The 19272-nt window shown below is 45.5% G+C and overlaps 1 protein-coding gene across 8 annotated transcripts in view; it reads left to right on the top strand.

Annotated features, from left to right (window-relative positions):
• The window catches only part of BHMG1 (basic helix-loop-helix and HMG-box containing 1), a 307327-nt gene that overhangs the window by 228283 nt on the left and 59772 nt on the right, over nucleotides 1-19272 (top strand). The window lies entirely within an intron of this gene.

The following is a 19272-nucleotide window of genomic DNA, read 5'->3' on the forward strand; positions in this document are numbered from 1 at the left end:
TTTTGAAGAGAGCCTGTTCTTTTCATTTAAGTTATTTAAAAAAAAAAAAGTTTTATTTTTTCTTGACGGCCATTTCACTGCCTCCCGGGAGGTTGCCAAGTCCTGGGAGGACTATCCCTCCTGGTTTTTGAGGCTGCTGGAGTTGGGGAGGTTTTGAACCCAGCAACCACTCCTGGCAGGGGTGATACCGGGGGGCCCGGCTCACTCACCCTACTTGGAGCAGCTCCTGGAGGCCGCGGCATTTCGGTCAGGTAAAAAAATAAAAATAATTCTTCACAGCTGAATCGTTGTTTACTTATCTTTTGGTGTTCAGTGGGGCCCGTGCCTTTGTTTTTCGCCGGGGTTTCTTTTAGTTTTTTATTTTATTTCATACTTTTTATTTCGTGCCGTTTTTTCTTTATAATGCCGCGAGGTGCGGCCTGCCGCTCTTGTGGAGATGCGCGCGCGTGTCTCTCTAGGGAGAGTCTCTGTTCATCCTGTCTCCCCGGGGGGGAAGGCTCATCAAATTTGCCGATTTTAAAAAAAAAAAAAAAAAAAAAAAAAAAAAGGGACTCGGCCACTTTGCGCGGCCCCAAAACCTTGGCCCAGCTGCTCTCCTGCCCCAGACTCTTTTCGCTGCAGTGTGGGAACTGAGGCACTCCTGTCTACTCTGAGGGTGGCGACACAACAAGCTATTCAGGGTGCTTCTGACCCGCCTCCGCTGTCGCCGCAGCCGGCGGTCCCTGGGGGGGACAAGCTGCACGAAACAAGGCCATATTTATCGTCTGAAAGCCTGGAGGAGATTTCAGATTCTTCTTCCTCTTCTTCTGCCTTTTCAGGTGATTTTCTTCGCAAAGCTTATAAATCTAAGAAATTTCATAAGAGACATAAGAGTCTCTCATCTGAACAGAGGTTAAGGCCATGTTCCTCAAAAAGGGCTAGTCCCACAGATTTGGGAGTGGGGTCAGCTCCGAAGCGTCCCCTTCGTCAGGGTCCAGATCAGACAAATTTTTTTTTCAGATGATTCTGAGCATGGCTCTTTACCTATCTTGGACAAGTCCTTGCCGGAGGGGGATTTAAATGAAGACCCTGCTTTGAGTATTAGTTCAGACCCTCATGTTGCGGTTGGGGATGACCCCAAAGTCGTCTGCCTGTTTAGAAGAGAGGAACTTAGTCCCTTAATTCCAGCTATTTTACTGGAATTGGTTCTCGAGGTTCCAGTAAAGGATTCTCAGATGGGTGACGTTGACCCAGTGTTGCTTGGCCTTAGAGGTCCCAACATCATTTCCATTTCATCTTTCTCTCACTGACCTTATGTACCGGGAGTGGGATATACTCCTGAGTTGGGGCTTAAGGTAGCACGAGCCATGGAAAAATTGTATCCATTACCTGAGGAAGCTTTGGAAATTTTAAAATTTCCTAAAGTGGATGCCGCTGTTTCGGCCGTCACTAAGAAAACAACTATTCCAGTAACTGGGGCTACAGCTCTTAAAGATCTCCAAGATCGTAAGCTGGAGATTCAGCTTAAGCAAATTTTTGAGGTTTCTGCTCTTGGTGTGCGGGTGGCCATGTGTAGTAGCTTGGCTTTGCGAGCTGGGCTAAGATGGGTCCAGGCTTTACAAATGATTCTTCCCTCTCTGAAGAAGAAGTTGCTCAGGCTGGTAGACTGGAAGCTACAGTTGCTTATAATGCAGATGCTTTATATGATCTCATTAGGACCTCGGCTCGCTCTATCTGTATCTTCTGTATTGGCTCGCAGACTTCTCTGGTTGAGGAATTGGTCTGCAGACGCATCCTCCAAAGCTCAATTAGGGGCTTTACCCTTTAAGGGAAAATTATTATTTGGTAAGGAATTGGAAGATTTAATTTTGTCCCTGGGGGAAAATAAGATTCACAAATTGCCAGAGGACCGTCCTAGGCCTAGAAGCTCTTTTTCATCTCGCTCTCGTTTTCGGTCTAACAGAAGATTTCGTTGTTCTCGTCCGTCGGCTCCTCCAGCTAAACAGTCTTCAGGTAGACAACAGAATTGGTCTCAGTCCTTTCGTGGCCGCCGCTTTGGTAAACCTGGAACTTCCCAAGTCTCAGGAGGCACAAAGTCTGTCCAATGAGATAAGGCCGGTCCTTTCTCCAATTCCCACCATAGGGGGCAGGCTGTCTCTGTTTTACGGAGAATGGGCCAGATGTACGTCGGATCAATGGGCTCTATCAGTGATAAATCAAGGTTACGCTTTAGATTTTGTTCGGCGACTTCACCACCTGTTCCTAATTTCACCGTGTTCTTCCCTACAAAAGCGTCTCATAATCCAAGACTCGCTACAGCGTGCGACCTAGGAGCTATAGTTCCAGTTACAACATCAGAACATCGGAAAGGTCGTTATTCAATTTTCTTCGTCGTTCCCAAAAAGGAAGGAACCTTTCATCCCATTCTCGATCTCAAGAAGGTCAACCGTTGTCTATGGATTCCAAAGTTCCGGATGGAGACTCTTCAGTCTGTCATAGCTTCGGTTCACAGAGGAGAATTTCTAGCATCTCTCGACCTCACCGAAGCTTATCTTCATATCGGCATTCGATCCGATCATCAGAAGTTTCTCAGGTTTTGCATTATAGGGCAACATTATCAATTCAGGGCTCTCCCGTTCGGATTAGCCACAGCTCCCAGAACATTTACCAAAATAATGGTTGTGGTGGCTGCTCAACTCAGGAAGGAGGGCCTGTTGGTACATCCGTACCTGGACGACTGGTTGATTCGAGCGAAGTCGTAATCTCTTTGTTATACAATCAACAGGGTAATCAGCCTTTTGCAGTCTCTAGGTTGGGTGATCAACGAAGACAGAGTCACCTATTACCTTCCCAATCTCTGGAGTTTTTGGGTGCACGGTTCGACACTGGTCAAGGGATAGTGTTCCTTCCGGAGCATCGCCTTCTCAAGATTCAATCACAAATTCGAGACTTACAGTCTATTCCTATTCCTTGTGTGTGGGATTACTTGATAGTTTTAGGTTCAATGACCTCTACTCTGGAGTTGATTCCCTGGGCCTTTGCGCACATGAGACCACTTCAGTCTGCATTGCTTTCACGCTGGAATCCGGTTTCGGAACTATACCACCTTCCCCTTCCTCTTACAGAGACGGCTCGGTCCAGCTTAGATTGGTGGTTACAGACAGCGAATCTGCAACAAGGTGTACCACTAGAGATTCCGGAATGGACTGTGGTCACTACCGACGCCAGTCTTTCAGGCTGGGGAGCGGTATGTCAGAATACATCTGTTCAGGGTCAGTGGTCCGAAGAGGAAGCGCAGTGGTCGATCAATCTTTTAGAGACCAGAGCGGTTCGTTTAGCCTTAATCGCTCTTCAATCTCTCCTTTGCGGGAAGTTGGTTCAGGTTCTTTCCAACAATGCGACCACGGTAGCGTACATCAACCGTCAGGGAGGAACCCGAAGCTTCCTGGTAGCACAACAGCTGATCGCCTGGGCGGAGCAACATCTGCTCAGCATCGCAGTCTCACACATTGCCGGGGTAGACAACATTCAAGCCGACTTTCTCGTCGACATCATCTCGACCCAGGCGAGTGAGAACTGTGCGAGGAAGCCTATCAAATGATATGCAACAGGTGGTCCACTCCGGCAATGGATCTCATGGCCACATTTCAGAATTGCCAAAGCCCCTCTGTTCTTCAGCCGCAGGAGGGAAAGAGGAGCGGAAGGAGTAGATGCTCTGGTACTTCCTTGGCCAAGGGATGTTCTTCTCTACGTATTCCCTCCCTGGCCTCTAATCGGCAAGGTTCTGCGTCGGATAGAAGTTCAACTAGTCGACGTTGTCTTAGTGGCTCCGGAGTGGCCACGCCGTCCGTGGTTCGCGGACCTGGTCAGACTAGCACTGGACGGTCCCCTTCGATTTCGAGATCTTCCCTGCCTTCTGTCTCAGGGTCCAGTTTGTTTGGAAGAGGTCGAATGCTTCTCTCTAGCGGCATGGTTTTTGAGAGGCGTCGGTTAAGAATAAAGGTTATTCAGATGCTGTAGTGACTACTTTATTGCATTCTAGAAAACCTTCTACATCTTTGGCTTATGCAAGGGTGTGGAAGGTTTTTGAATCTTGGTGTAATGAGCATCAAGTAGATCCAGTTCACTCTTCAGTATCCGATATTTTATCTTTTTTACAAGACGGTTTAGCCAAGGGTTTGTCCTGTAGTTCCTTACGGGTACAAGTAGCAGCGCGTGGATTTTTCGTGGTAAGGTTCAGGGATTATCCTTGGCTGAGCATCCGGATGTAGCTCGTTTTCTCAAAGGTGTGCAACATCTACGTCCTCCATTTCGGAATCCTTGTCCTGCTTGGAGTTTGAATTTGGTTCTTAGGGCTCTGTGTTCGGCTCCCTTTGAACCCCTCAATCATGCAACTTTGAAGGATCTCACATTGAAGGTGGTGTTTCTTGTGGCCATTTCTTCAGCTCGTAGAATTTGAGTTGCAGGCCTTGTTTTGCAGAGAGCCTTTTCTTAGAATTTCTGATACAGGAATTTCATTACGGACTGTACCATCTTTTTTACCTAAGGTAGTATCTTCTTTCCATTTAAATCAGTCCATAGAGCGTCCGGCTTTTCTGACTTTAGATCGTTTGGATCCTTCCTCTAGGGATCTTAAAAAAAAATTGGATGTACGACGAGCTCTGTTGCGTTATCTTGAAGTTACAAACAATTTTCGATTGTCTGATCATTTGTTTGTTTTGTGGAGTGACCCTCGCAAAGGTCATAAGGTTTCGAAGGCTACGATTGCTCGTTGGTAAAAGAGACAATTTGTTCAGCTTATCTTCTAGCTCGTCGTGACCTTCCTGAAGGGTTGAGAGCTCATTCTACTAGGTCACAGGCTACTTCTTGGGCAGAATGTCAGTTAGTTTCTCCTCAGGAGATTTGTAAAGCAGCGACTTGGAAGTCGTTGCATACTTTTGCTCGTCATTACCGCTTTGATGTTCACGCTCCAAGTTCGGCAGCCTTCGGAGAGAGTGTTCTCCGAGCGGGACTCTCTGGGTCCCACCCTAATTGAATCAGCTCTGGTACATCCCAGAGTCTGGACTGATCCAGGTACGTACAGGGAAAGGAAAATTGGTTCTTACCTGCTAATTTTCGTTCCTGTAGTACCATGGATCAGTCCAGACACCCACCCTTTAATGTCTGTGTATTATATTTGTCTTTTCGGAGAGTCTGCTCGTTCACTGTTTGGGTGATTAAACCTCCTTTCATGCTGTCTATTTTTCTTAATATTTTCTTGTTTAGTCCCAAGATTTTTTGGGGGATTTTTTTGGGATTCCATTTAGGACTTGTGAGTTGGAAATTCGTTCTCCTATTTAGATAGCTAGTTAATATGTTAGTAGTTAAATTTCTGCTTTGATACTGCTCAATACTGATTGACTGCAGGTGGTGCTCCAGGGTATACGTCAGAGTCATTAGAATGTTTTCTCTGCCTCCCTCTGCTGGATTGGTGACATAACCCAGGGTCTGGACTGATCCATGGTACTACAGGAACGAAAATTAGCAGGTAAGAACCAATTTTCCTTTAATCCTGTTATTGCATTGTGTTTTGGGGTTTTTTTTACTAATTGTTCTGTTTTAATCCGCACTAAACATCGCGGAAACTGTGGACTATATGAAATTTTAATAAATAAAATAAATCTGCTCTTACGGCTCTCAGACCACTACTTGGGTGACTTTATCCACTACTATTTCTAACTTATGGGCTGGCGCAATTAAAATGCGTTGAAAGCGGGTGCTGAGTGTTCATCTCCCGCTTTCCTAACATGCCCCCAGGCACACCCCTCCTGGGGGCACGCCTCCTTGACAACGGGACCCTGTGAGCAGTTGGCTGTCCACTGTTTTAGAAAACGGACGCTGAATTTATCGGTGTTCATTTTCCTAATCTGCACACAGCCAGGAGTTCAGGAAACAGAGCTTGTTAACTGAATATATGTTTCCTAAACCCGACCACCGGCACTTTTTTTAAACTTCTTTTTAAACTTGTTTTAAGATTTTGTTCCTCCTACTTAATATTGCAATGATATTAAGTAGGAGGATGTACAGAAAAGCAGTATTTTCTGCTTTTCTGTACAATTTTTTAGCATAAAAATGCTTTAGATTTTGTTCAGCGGCTTCACCGCCGGTTTCTAATTTCACCATGTTCTTACCTAGAAAAATGTCACATAATCAGACTTTCTGCAGCGTTTAAGCGACTTCGGAGCTATAGTTCCAGTTCCAACATCAGAACATCGGAGGGGTCGTTACTCAATTTTCTTTGTCATTCCAAAAAAGGAAGGAACCTTTCGTCCCATTCTCGATCTCAAAAGAGTCAACCGTTGCCTACGGATTCCCAGGTTTCAAATGGAAACTCTCCAGTCTGTCATAGCTTTGGTACACAGAGGAGAATTTCTAGCTTATCTTCATATCGGCATATCGCTCCGATCATCAGAAGTTTCTCAGGTTTTGCATTCTAGGGCAGCACTATCAATTTAGAGCTCTCCCGTTGGATTAGCCACAGCTCCCAGATCATTTACCAAGGTAATGATTGTGGTGGCCGCACAGGTCAGGAAGGAGGGCCTCTTGGTACCATCCATACCTGAATGACTGGTTAATTCGAGCAAAGTCAAAATCTCTTTGTCGCTCTACAATCGACAGGGTCATAGACCTTTTGCAGTCTCTAGGCTGGGTGATCAACAAGGACAAGAGTCACCTAGTCCCTTCCCAGTCTCTGGAGTTTTTTGGTGCACTGTTCGACACTCATCAAGGGAAAGTGTTCCTTCCGGAACATTGCCTTCTCAAGCTTCAAACGCAAATCCGAGACTTGCTGTCTATTCCTATACCATGTATAGGGGATTCCTTGACAGTCTTAGGCTCAATGACCTCTACTCTGGAGTTGGTTCCCTGGGCCTTTGCGCATATGAGACCACTTCAGTCTGCATTGCTTTCACGCTGGAATCCGTGCAACAGATAGTCCATACCGGCAATGGATCTCATGGTCACATTTCAGAATTCCAAAGCCCCTCTGTTCTTCAGCTACAGGAGGGAAAGAGGAGCGGAAGGAGTAGACGCTATGGTACTTCCTTGGCCAAAGGATGTTCTTCTCTGTGTTTCCACCCTGGCCTCTGATCGGCAAGGTCCTGCATCGGATAGAGGTTCAGCAAGTCGACATTGTTTTAGTGGCTCCAGAGTGGCCATGCCATCCGTGGTTCGCGGACTTGGTCAGTCTAGCGCTGGACAGTCCCCTGCGGTTTCAGGATCTGCCGTGCCTTTTGTCTCAGGGTCCGGTTTGTTTGAAAGAGGTCGAACGCTTCTCTCTAGCGGCATGGCTTATGAGAGGCGTCAGTTAAAGAACAAAGGTTACTCAGATGCTGTGGTAACTACTTTATTACATTCTCGTAAACCTTCTACATCTTTGGCTTATGCGAGGGTGTGAAAAGTTTTTGAGTCATGGTGTACTGAGCATCAATTAGATCCGGTTCACTCTTCTGTATTGGATATTTTATCCTTTTTACAAGATGGTTTAGCGAAAGGATTGTCCTACAGTTCCTTACGTGTCCAAGTTGCAGTGCTTGGATGTTTTTGGGGTAAGGTTAGGGGATTATCCTTGGCTGCGCATCCGGATGTAGCGCGTTTTCTCAAAGGCACACAACATCTACGTCCTCCGTTCCGGAACCCTTGTCCTGCTTGGAGTTTGAATTTGGTTCTTAGGGCACTGTGTGCAGCTCCCTTGGAATCCCTTAAACACGCGACTTTGAAAGATCTTACGTTGAAGGCGGTTTTTCTTGTGGCCATCTCTTCAGCTCGTAGAATTTCGGAGTTGCAGGCCTTGTCTTGCAGAGAGCCCTTTCTTAGAATTTCCGATACGGGAATTTCATTATGGACTGTGTACCATCTTTTTTACCCAAGGTAGTAGCTTCTTTTCATTTAAATCTGTTGACAGAGCTTCCTGCTTTTCCGTGTTTAGATCGTTTGGATCCTTCCTCTAAGGATCTTAAGAAATTGGATGTGCAACGGGTAAGAACATAAGAACATGCCATACTGGGTCAGACCAAGAGTCCATCAAACCCAGCATCCTGTTTCCAACAGTGGCCAATCCAGGCCATAAGAACCTATTCCATGTTACCGTTGCTAGTAATAGAGGTGGTTATTATCTAAGTCAACTTAATTAATAGCAGGTAATGGACTTCTCCTCCAAGAACTTATCCAATCGTTTTTTAAACACAGCTACGCTAACTGCACTAACCACATCTTCTGGCAACAAATTCCAGAGTTTAATTGTGCGTTGAGTGAAAAAGAACTTTCTCCAATTAGTTTTAAATGTGCCTCAGGAGATCTGCAGAGCGGCAGTTTGGTCCTCCCTTCACACTTTCACCAAGCATTATCGTTTGGATGTTAGGGCGCATGATGAATCTTCCTTCGGTGATGGTGTTCTGCGCGTGGGTCTTTCGGTTCCTGCCCAGTATAGAGTGGTTTGGGTACATCCCACTTGTCTGGACTGATCTGGGTATGTTTAGGAAAGGAAAATTGGTTCTTACCTGCTAATATTTGTTACTGTAATACCACAGATCAGTCCAGAGGCCTGTCCCCTTTTCAGATTCTGAAAGACTACCTTGAGAGATGATATTTTCCTGAAGAAACAAATTTGTTATTTTGCAAATGCTCTTGAAGGAGCAGGTTCTCAGGTGATCTAGTGTTAAGAACATAAGAATATGCCATACTGGGTCAGACCAAGGGTCCATCAAGCCCAGCATCCTGTTTCCAACAGTGGCCAATCCAGGCCATAAGAACCTGGCAAGTACCCAAAAACTAAGTCTATTCCATGTTACCATTGCTAATAATAGCGGTGATTATTATATAAGTCAACTTAATTAATAGCAGGTAATGGACTTCTCATCCAAGAACTTATCCAATCCTTTTTTAAACACAGCTATACTAACTGCACTAACCACATCCCCTGGCAACAAATTCCAGAGTTTAATTGTGCATTGAGTGAAAAAGAACTTTCTCCGATTAGTTTTAAATGTGCCACATGCTAACTTCATGGAGTGCCCCCTAGTCTTTCTATTATCTGAAAGAGTAAAAAACTGATTCACATCTACCCGTTCTAGACCTCTCATAATTTTAAACATCTCTATCATATCCCCCCTCAGCAGTCTCTTCTCCAAGCTGAAAAGTCCTAACCTCTTTAGCCTTTCCTCATAGGGGAGCTGTTCCATTCCCTTTATCATTTTAGTAGCCCTTCTCTGTACCTTCTCCATCACAAGTATATCTTTTTTGAGATGCGGCGACCAGAATTGTACACAGCTTTCAAGGTGCGGTCTCACCATGGAGCGATACGGAGGCATTATGACATTTTCCGTTTTATTCACGATTCCCTTTCTAATAATTCCCAACATTCTGTTTGCTTTTTTGACTGCCGCAGCACACTGAACCGACGATTTCAATGTGTTATCCACTATGATGCCTAGATCTCTTTCTTGGGTAGTAGCACCTAATATGTAACCTAACATTGTGTAACTATAGCATGGGTTATTTTTCCCTATATGCATCACCTTGCACTTATCCACATTAAATTTCATCTGCCATTTTGATGCCCAAGTTTCCAGCCTCACAATGTCCTCCTGCAATTTATCACAATCTGCTTGTGATTTAACTACTCTGAACAGTTTTGTATCATCCGCAAATTTGATAACCTCACTTGTCGTATTTTTTTCCAGATCATTTATAAATATATTGAAAAGTAAGGATCCCAATACAGATCCCTGAGGCACTCCACTGCCCACTCCCTTCCACTGAGAAAATTGTCCATTTAATCCTACTCTCTGTTTCCTGTCTTTTAGCCAGTTTGTATTCCACGAAAGGACATCGCCACCTATCCCATGACTTTTTATTTTTCCTAGAAGCCTCTCATGAGGAACTTTGTCAAATGCCTTCTGAAAATCCAGGTACACTACATTTACCGGTTCACCTTTATCCACATGTTTATTAACTCCTTCAAAAAAGTGAACCAGATTTGTGAGGCAAGACTTGCCTTGGGTAAAAGCCATGCTGACTTTGTTCCATTAAACCATGTCTTTCTATATGTTCTGTGATTTTGATGTTTAGATCACTTTCCACTATTTTTCCTGGCACTTAAGTCAGGCTAACCGGTCTGTAGTTTCCCGGATCGCCCCTGGAGCCCTTTTTAAATATGGGGTTTACATTAGCTATCCTCCAGTCTTCAGGTACAATGGATGGTTTTAATGATAGGTTACAAATTTTTACTAATGGGTCTGAAATTTCATTTTTTTAGTTCCTTCAGAACTCTGGGGTGTATACCATCCGGTCCAGGTGATTTACTACTCTTCAGTTTGTCAATCAGGTCTTCCACATCTTCTAGGTTCCCCGTGATTTGGTTCAGTCCATCTGAATCATTACCCATGAAAACCTTCTCCAGTACGGGTACCTCCCCAACATCCTCTTCAGTAAACACCGAAGAAAAGAAATCATTTAATCTTTCCGCAATGGCCTTATCTTCTCTAAGTGCCCCTTTAACCCCTCGATCATCTAACGGTCCAACTGACTCCCTCACAGGCTTTCTGCTTTGGATATATTTTAAAAGGTTTTTACTGTGAGTTTTTGCCTCTCTGGCCAACTTCTTTTCAAATTCTCTCTTAGCCTTTCTTATCAATGTCTTACATTTAACTTGCCAACGTTTTTGCATTATCCTATTTTCTTATGTTGGATCCTTCTTCCAATTTTTGAATGAAGATCTTTTGGCTAAAATAGCTTCTTTCACCTCCCCTTTTAACCATGCCGGTAATTGTTTTGCCTTCTTTCCACCTTTCTTAATGTGTGGATTACATCTGGATTGTGCTTCTAGGATGGTAGTTTTTAACAATGACCACACCTCTTGCACACTTTTTACTTTTGTAGCTGCTCCTTTCAGTTTTTTTTCTAACTATTTTTCTCATTTTATCAAAGTTTCCCTTTTGAAAGTTTAGCACGAGAGCCATGGATTTGCTTACTGTCCACCTTCCAGTCATTAAATCAAATTTGATCATATTATGATCACTATTGCCAAGTGGCCCCACCACCGTTACCTCTCTCACCAAATCCTGTTCTCCACTGAGAATTAGATCTAAAATTGCTCCCTCTCTCGTAGGTTCCTGAACCAATTGCTCCATAAAGTTCTTTGTAAAAAAAGGTTAAATCTGTTAAATGCTATTGTTACATTCTATGTTACTTGTAATAATGTTCAATGGTTTATTGTTATTGTTCCATGTTCTATGTAAAAAAAACCCAGGTCTAACTTCCCAGACCAGGGCAATCTCTTTCGTTACTTGTAAACCGGACTGATTTGTATTGCATACAGGAATTCCGGTATATAAAAATTTAAGATAAATAAATAAATAAATAAAGCTATCATTTATTCCATCCAGGAACTTTATCTCTCTAGCGTGTCCTGATGATACATTTACCCAGTCAATATTGGGGTAATTGAAGTCTCCCATTATTACCACACTACCAATTTGGTTAGCTTCCCTAATTTCTCTTAGCATTTCACTGTCAGTCTCACCATCTTGACCAGGTGGACGGTAGTATACTCCTATCACTACAGTCTTCCCCGACACACAAGGGATTTCTACCCATAAAGATTCAATTGTGCATTTAGTCTCGTGCAGGATGTTAATCCTGTTGGACTCTATGCCATCCTGGACATAAAGCACCACACCGCCTCCCGGGTGTTCCTCTGTCATTGCGATATAATTTGTACCCCGGTATAGCACTGTCCCATCGGTTGTCCTCCTTCCACCATGTCTCTGAGATGCCAATTAAGTCTGTCATCATTCACTGCTATACATTCTAATTCTCCCGTCTTCTTAGACTTCTGGCATTAGCATACAAACATTTCAAAGTTTATTTTTTGTTTGTAGTTTCATTCTGCTTGCATTATCTTGAAGTTACCAACAGTTTTCGATTGTCTGATCATTTTGTTTGTTTTGTGGAGTGGCCCTCGTAAGGGTCATAATGTTTCCAAGGCTACGATTGCTCGTTGGTTAAAAGAGACAATTCGATCAGCTTATCTTCTGGCTTGTCGAGATCTTCCTGAAGGTTTGAGAGCTTATTCCACTAGGTTGCAAGCTACGTCCTGGGCGGAATGTCAACTAGTTTCTCCTCAGGAGATTTGTAAGGCAGCGACTTGGAAGTCGTTGCACACTTTTGCTTGTCATTACCGCTTAGATGTCCAGGCTCCAAGTTCGGCAGCCTTCGGAGAGAGTGTTCTCTGAGCAGGACTCTCTGGGTCCCACCCCAAGTAAATCAGCTCTGGTACATCCCAGGGTCTGGACTGATCCAGGTACGTACAGGGAAAGGAAAATTGGTTCTTACCTGCTAATTTTCGTTCCTGTAGTACCATGGATCAGTCCAGACGCCCGCCCTTTATGTCTGTGTAGGACAAATATCTTTTCAAAGAGTTCACTGTTATGGTTTCTAAACCGCTCTTCATGCTGTCTACTTTTCTTAATGTTTCTTGTTTATTCCCAAGATTTTTTGGGGGGATTCTGCTTCCATTTAGGATTTGTGAGTTGGAAGTACGCTATAGCGTTTAGATAGCTAGTTAGTTTTTTAGTAGTTACATTTCTGCTTTGATATCGTTCAATACTGATGGACTGCAGGTGGCACCCCAGGGTATACGTCAGAGTCAGTAAACTGTTTCTCTGCCTCCCTCTGCTGGATTGGTGACATAACCCAGGGTCTGGACTGATCCATGGTACTACAGGAACGAAAATTAGCAGGTAAGAACCAATTTTCATTTTAAGAACGCATCCCAAGTTCCTTCCAAAAGTGGTTTCTCAGTTCCACTTAAATCAGTCATTTGCCCTTCCAGTTTTTACCAAAGCCTCACTACTCTCCAGCTGTGTATACTGTAGATTGCAGAAGAGCTCTTATTCTATTTAGGTAGAACTAAACCGTTTAGAAAATCTTCACAGTTATTTGTATATCCAGATCAGTCCAGACCAGTGGGTTGTGGATCCCTACCAGCAGATGGAGTCAGAGAGCAAAACTTTGGGCATTGCTACATATACGAGAGTGCCACCTGCAGTCCCTCAGTATTTCTCTGACTCCAGCAGATGGTAGAGGTGCACTCCTGCAGTCTGTTAGCTAGTTTAAAAAAAAAAAAAGAATTTTAGATAGTTTGGTTGGCTAGCTCCCTGAGGTGTTAGGCACCGTCGTGGGCCATCCCTCAGCAGAAGCCTGGCGACCGGAGGGTTGGACACCCCTGACTGAAGCTTCGTCCGCAACAGGCTGGTGTGCTTGATAGCCAGGGGCTCCTGGCTCCCTCACACACCGAAGCTGCTCCTTCGGATCCCTGCTTCTCTAAGGCTGACTCCGTAAGGTTAAAAAAAAAAAAATCTAATGTTTTTTTTCGAACTGAGGTAAGGAGTCTGTGCTGGGGATGGGCCTTATCCGCTTGCCGTGGGATTTAAGCAGCTGGTCTTCCCATGCAGTTTCGTCGGCACCCAGGGCTCCGGGCGCTTTGGCAGGGGAAGGAGAAGGAATTTCTGGCACAGGTCGGCAGCTGCATCACGCAGTTTGTTTTTTCCTCTTTTTTTTCTGCGCCTCTCTGCTTCTGAGAGCTGCGCTTTAGGCCCGACGCGCCTGATTTTTCTCGCTCGAACCGCATGGCTGTGTGGCACCACTAATGGCGCCCTGCTCCAAAATGCCGGCCTGCTGCACTGGGGCAGGCATTGGATGCGGCTTCCCTTTGCCCGGGCTGCACTTCGGGCCAGGAGGTTCCTCTTTGGGCCTTAGGTCCCGAAGGTAGACACAGCTTTCTCTGCTGTGACTAAGAAAACCACAATTCCCATGGCCGGGGCTGCCGCCTTGAAGGACATGCAGAACCACGAGCTGGAGATCCAGTTGAAATGGATCTTTGAGGTCCGCTGCTCTGAGTGGCTGGCAGCAATTTGCGCCAGCCTTATGCAGAGGGCTTGCCTCTGTTGGGTTCAGGAGGCCATTCCCAGTACAGGTCCCAGCAGTACTGGCCCGGTGCAGACCGCACATCTAGAAGTGGGCATCACATATGTCGCGGACGCCTTGTATGATTTGGTGCGTACCTCCACACATAGAATGGCATCCGTGGTGGCAGCACGGCACCTCCTCTGGTTGCGGAATTGGTAGGCGGATTTGTCTTCCAAGTCCCAGCTTTGTAACCTTCCCTTTAAAGGCAAGCTCCTTTTCGGGGAAGATTAGGACCAATTAGTCAAGCTACTGGGAGAGTCCAAAGGCAACAGGTTTTCAGAGAATAACAGATCTTCGAGGAAAGTGTTTCCCCCTCGGGCTCACTTTCGGGATTCACACAGATTCTGGGCGAGCAGATACTTTGCTCCTTCTGTGCCCAAACAGGCTCCGGGACATCAGAAGTCCTTTCATGGCGGATGCCATCCAGGCAGAGAGCCCACGAGCCTCGGAGCAGGGAGTGGAAAGCCCTCCCAATGAGGCCTTGGGTACCCATTCCACCATCAAAGTTGTAGGAGGCAGGTTGTCGAGCTTTTACACGGAGTGGGTAAGGATTACCTCGGACCACTGGATCTTGGAAGTGGTCAGGGATGGTTACGCTCTTGAGTTTTCGCACCTGGTTCGAGAGGCATTTGTGGAGTCCTGCGTGATGTCGCACGGCAAGCGCGAGGCAGTGCAGGGGACCCTGCAACGGCTTCTCGATCTAAGGGCCATTGTCCCAGTTCCCTTGGCAGAACAGGGCCAGGGCAGGTACTCTGTGTACTTTGTAGTTCCCAAGGAGGAGGGCACATTTCGTCCCATTCTAGATCTGCAGAAGATGAACAGGTGTCTTCGGATCCCCCATTTTCGCATGGAAATCTTGAGGATGGTGGTGGCCTCTGTGCACAAAGGGGAGTTCCTCGCGACACTAGATCTCACCGAGGTGTATCTGCACATCCCGATCTGGCAGGATCACCAACGTTATCTGCGGTTCAAGGTCCTGCGTCAACGTTTTCAGTTTTGCGTCCTTCCTTTTAGCCTGGTGACGGCTCCACGCACTTTCATCAAGGTCATGGTGGTCATGACGGCATTCCTTCGCAAGGAGGGGATCCTAGTTCACCCGTACCGGGTTGACTGGTAGATTCGAGCGAAGTCAAGGGAGGACTGCGAGAGATCGGTCCAGAAGGTGATGTTCACCTTACAGTCGCTCGGCTGGATCATAAATGTGCAGAAAAGCCACTTGGAGCCCACTCAGTCGCTGGTTTACTTGGGAGCACTTTATGATAACTCTCGAGGCAAGGTTTTCCTGCCATCAGACCGTGAGACGAAGTTGCAGGATCAGGTCAGGACCCTCCTTCAGAGGGAGGCTCCTACAGTCTGGCATCACTTACAAGTCCTGGGATCCATGGCCTCCACCTTGGATTTGGTCCTTTGGGCGTTTGCTCACTTGCGGCCATTGCAGCGTGCGCTGTTGTCGAGGTGGAGCCCGGTGTCAGAACAGTTCCACCTATTGTTGCCACTGCTCCCAGAGTCAGGCTGTCGTGGTGGCTCTCACACAGCAACCTGGAGCAGGGGGTGGATCTGGACCCGCCGAACTGGGTGGTAATCTCCACAGGCGCCAGCCTGTCAGGCTGGGGAGCAGTTTGCTTAAACAAGTCCGCTCAAGGCCTCTGGTCTCCAACAGAGAGATCCTGGTCCATCAACCACCTCGAGACGAGGGTGATCCGACTTGACCTGTGAGCATTCCTGCCCCTAGTCGAAAACAGAATGGTTCGAGTGTTCTCAGACAACGCGACAACAGTGGCTTACATCAACCGACAAGGCAGGACAAGGAGTTTCGCAGTAGCGCTGGAAGCAAGGCTTTTGTTCTCCTGGGTTGAGCGCCACCTCAAAGGAATCGCCGCGTCGCATGTCATGGGGGTGGAGAATGTTCAAGCAGATTTCCTCAACAGGCAACAACTCGATCCGGGGGAGTGGGAGCTGTCTCCCGAATCTTGGAACCTCATTTGTGTAAGGTGGGGCGTACCTCAGTTGGATCTGATGGCTACTCGGGCCAATGCAAAGTCAGAGTTCTTCTTCAGCTGCCAACAAGAGGTGGGCTTAGTAGGATAAGACACCCTAGGGTGCCCTTGGCCCACGGGAATTCTTCTTTATGCCTTTCCCTCCTGGCCTCTGATCGGTCGGCTTCTCCGTCGCATAGAGCAACATCCAGGCAGCGTGGTGCTGGTGGCTCTAGAATGGCTGCGTTGCCCATGGTTCACGGACCTGGTTCGAATCACTCTGGAAGGTCCCCTACAGCTGGCTCACATCCTGCTTCTGCTCCGGCAGGGGCCGATATTTTCGGATCGGGAGGATCACTTCTCTCGCGCGGCTTGGCTTTTGAGAGGCGACAATTACGATTGAGGGGATATTCAGAACATGTCATTTCCACTCTTCTTCAGGCGCGATGACCGGGTACTTGTATGGCCTATGTTAGAGTCTGGAAGCTTTTTGAGGCATGGTGCCTGCAGTGTTCCTTGGATCCTTTATCAACGGATGTTCCCCAGGTGTTGGATTTCCTTCAACAGGTGTTGGCTAAGGGTTTGGCATTCAATTCCCTTCGGGTTCAGGTAGTGGCCTTAGGTGCCTTGCGTGGCAGGTTTCACGGTCATTCGCTGGTGGCTCATCCGGATACTACCCGTTTTCTCAAGGGAGTTAAACATTTATGTCCTCCCATTCGTCAGTTGTGTCCGGATTGGAGTTTAAACATGGTCTTTGTATGCTTTGTGGAGCTCCTTTTGAATCTTTATGTAGAGTGATAGTAAAAGATTTGACCTTGAAGACCGTCTTCCTGGTCGCCATTGTTCTGCTTGCCGGATTTCGGAGTTGCAGGCTTTGTTGTGTCAGGATCCTTTCCTTAGAATCGACGAGGATAGTCTCACTCACACGATTCCTTCCTTCATCCCCAAGGTAGTATCTGCCTTCCATGTCAATCAGTGGATCTGCCAGGGTTTCTGCACTGGTCCCAGGTTTTCCCCAGAAGAGAGATCTTCATCTTTTGGACGTGTGTTGTGCCCTCTTGCACTGTTTGGAGGTTACCAATGACTTCTGGCTTTCAGATCATCTGTTTGTTTTATTCAGCGGACCTAAGAAGGGTGACAAGGCCTCTAAGGCTATAATTTCACGCTGGATTAAGGAAGCTATTTGCTTGGCCTATGTTGCCCGAGGACGACAGGCTCCCTGGGTCTGAGAGCTCACTCTTCTAGGGCCCAGGCTACCTCCTGGTCTGAGTGTCAGCTTCTGTCGCTGCAGGACATCTGCAGGGCGGAGACTTCCCAAACTTTTACCAAGCATTATCGTTTGGACATTAAGGCGCATGATGAATCGTCCTTTGGTGAGAGTGTTCTGTGCACGGGTCTTTCGGGTTCCCGCCCAGTGTAGGGTGGCTTGGGTACATCCCACTGGTCTGGACTGATCTGGGTATGTTCAGGAAAGGAAAATTGGTTCTTACCTGCTAATTTTCATTTCTGTAATACCACAGATCAGTCCAGAGGCCCATCCCCTTTTCAGATTCTGAAAGACTGCCTCAAATTCGAATTATTGGCTGAAATGAGTTTTCCTATTGCAGATGCACTTGAAGGAGCAGGGTCTGAGGTGGTATTCTTGTTTTATTGTTCAGTTATGGGCTAGTTGGTTGGCTGTTGTGTTTGGGTTCCAACCCCTTCGCCCATTAGTTTAGTTACTTAGTTGTCGTGGGTTTGGCTACAGGCCAATACTGAGGAACTGCAGGTGGCACTCTCGTATATGTAGCAGTGCCCAAAGTTTTGCTCTCTGACTCCATCTGTTCGTAAGGATGCACAACCCATTGGTCTGGACTGATCTGTGGTATTACAGGAACGAAAATTAGCAGGTAACCAATTTTCTTGTCCATATTCAGAAGCATTTAGTCAGCTACCTCAGAAGCTAGCCATCTGAATGAATATTTGGGCACTTATCTGGCTAAATTCTAGCCGGCTATTAAGTTAGCCGGCTAAAATTTAGTCAATTAGAGCATTCCCCGGGAGCATAACTGGGAGGAATTGAGTTAGCCAGCTATGTTGATCAGCTAACTCCAATATTCAGAGTAAGCCAGTTAAAATAGCCAGATAAGTCCGGTCAGGCCAAACAGCTGTTCTAAAGTTAGCCAGCTAACTTTATGATACCTGGTTATATTCAGTAGTGCAGCTGAACTATTGAATGTGCCTTTAAAGTTGGCTAGATAAGTTTATCCAGCTAATTTTGCTATCCTGACTGTGGCTGAATATAGACCTCAAACTTTATCAAATTGGCTATCCCAGTGTATTGCTCTGTTTTACAAATGCAGGGATTCCTCTTCTGTATAGAATAAAAGCTCATCAATTGCAACCTCTATGGCACATGTACGATCAACTTCCATCCAAGACATCGACAAAGCAGCTACATGGTCATCCAGACATACTTTTATGAAATATTATTTATTTATTTGTTTACTTTTCTACACCGATGTTCATATCACACCGGTTTACAGAGTAGTGGAGGGGTCTATCGATGTAGACTTCCTGATTTGCATTGGAGGTTTGCGAGCTTTTTGGGCTTTGTGACATTATGTATCATTATACATTGCACAATGAACTTAGTAGCTTCTTACAATGAGGTTAGTAACTTTGTACAATAAAATTAGTAGCTTTTTACAATGAGTTTTGTTGAGTTTTGTAACAATATGTATCATTATACATTGTATAGTGGGTTTAGTGGCTTTTTACAATTAAATAGTAACTTTTTACAGTGACTTTTGTTGAGTTTTGTAACATTGTGTATCATTATACATTGTCTAATGAACTTAGTAGGTTTTTACAATGAGATTAGTAACTTATTATTTATATTACTCTTTAGAACAAGACTTTCGTAGTGGCAGCAGATTTGGCCAAACTTATTTAAATAGTCCCTTCTAGAACTAGAAGACTGGGAGAAAATGAGAGAGGTGGAACAACAGTGGGCCAAACTAAAAGGAGCAATTATAAAAGAAGCAAATCTATATGTTACAAAAGTAAGAGGAATAAGAAACCAATCTGGTTCTCAAAGGAGGTGAATGAAAAAATAAAGTAAAAAAAGAACAGCGTTCAAGAAGTATAAAGGATCCCATAAAGAGGAGCACAGGAAAGAATATCTAGTGAAACTAAGGAAATGAAGAATTAAATCAAGAAAGCAAAACGTCAGGTGGAAGAAAGAATTGACAAAGAGGTAATGCAAGGTGACAAAACATTTTTCAGATATATCAGAGAAAGTGTTATGAACCCTCCTGTAGCGGTGCTA

This window comes from Rhinatrema bivittatum, chromosome 11, assembly GCF_901001135.1.
Source record: "Rhinatrema bivittatum chromosome 11, aRhiBiv1.1, whole genome shotgun sequence".
In the NCBI taxonomy this organism is placed as follows: domain Eukaryota; kingdom Metazoa; phylum Chordata; class Amphibia; order Gymnophiona; family Rhinatrematidae; genus Rhinatrema; species Rhinatrema bivittatum.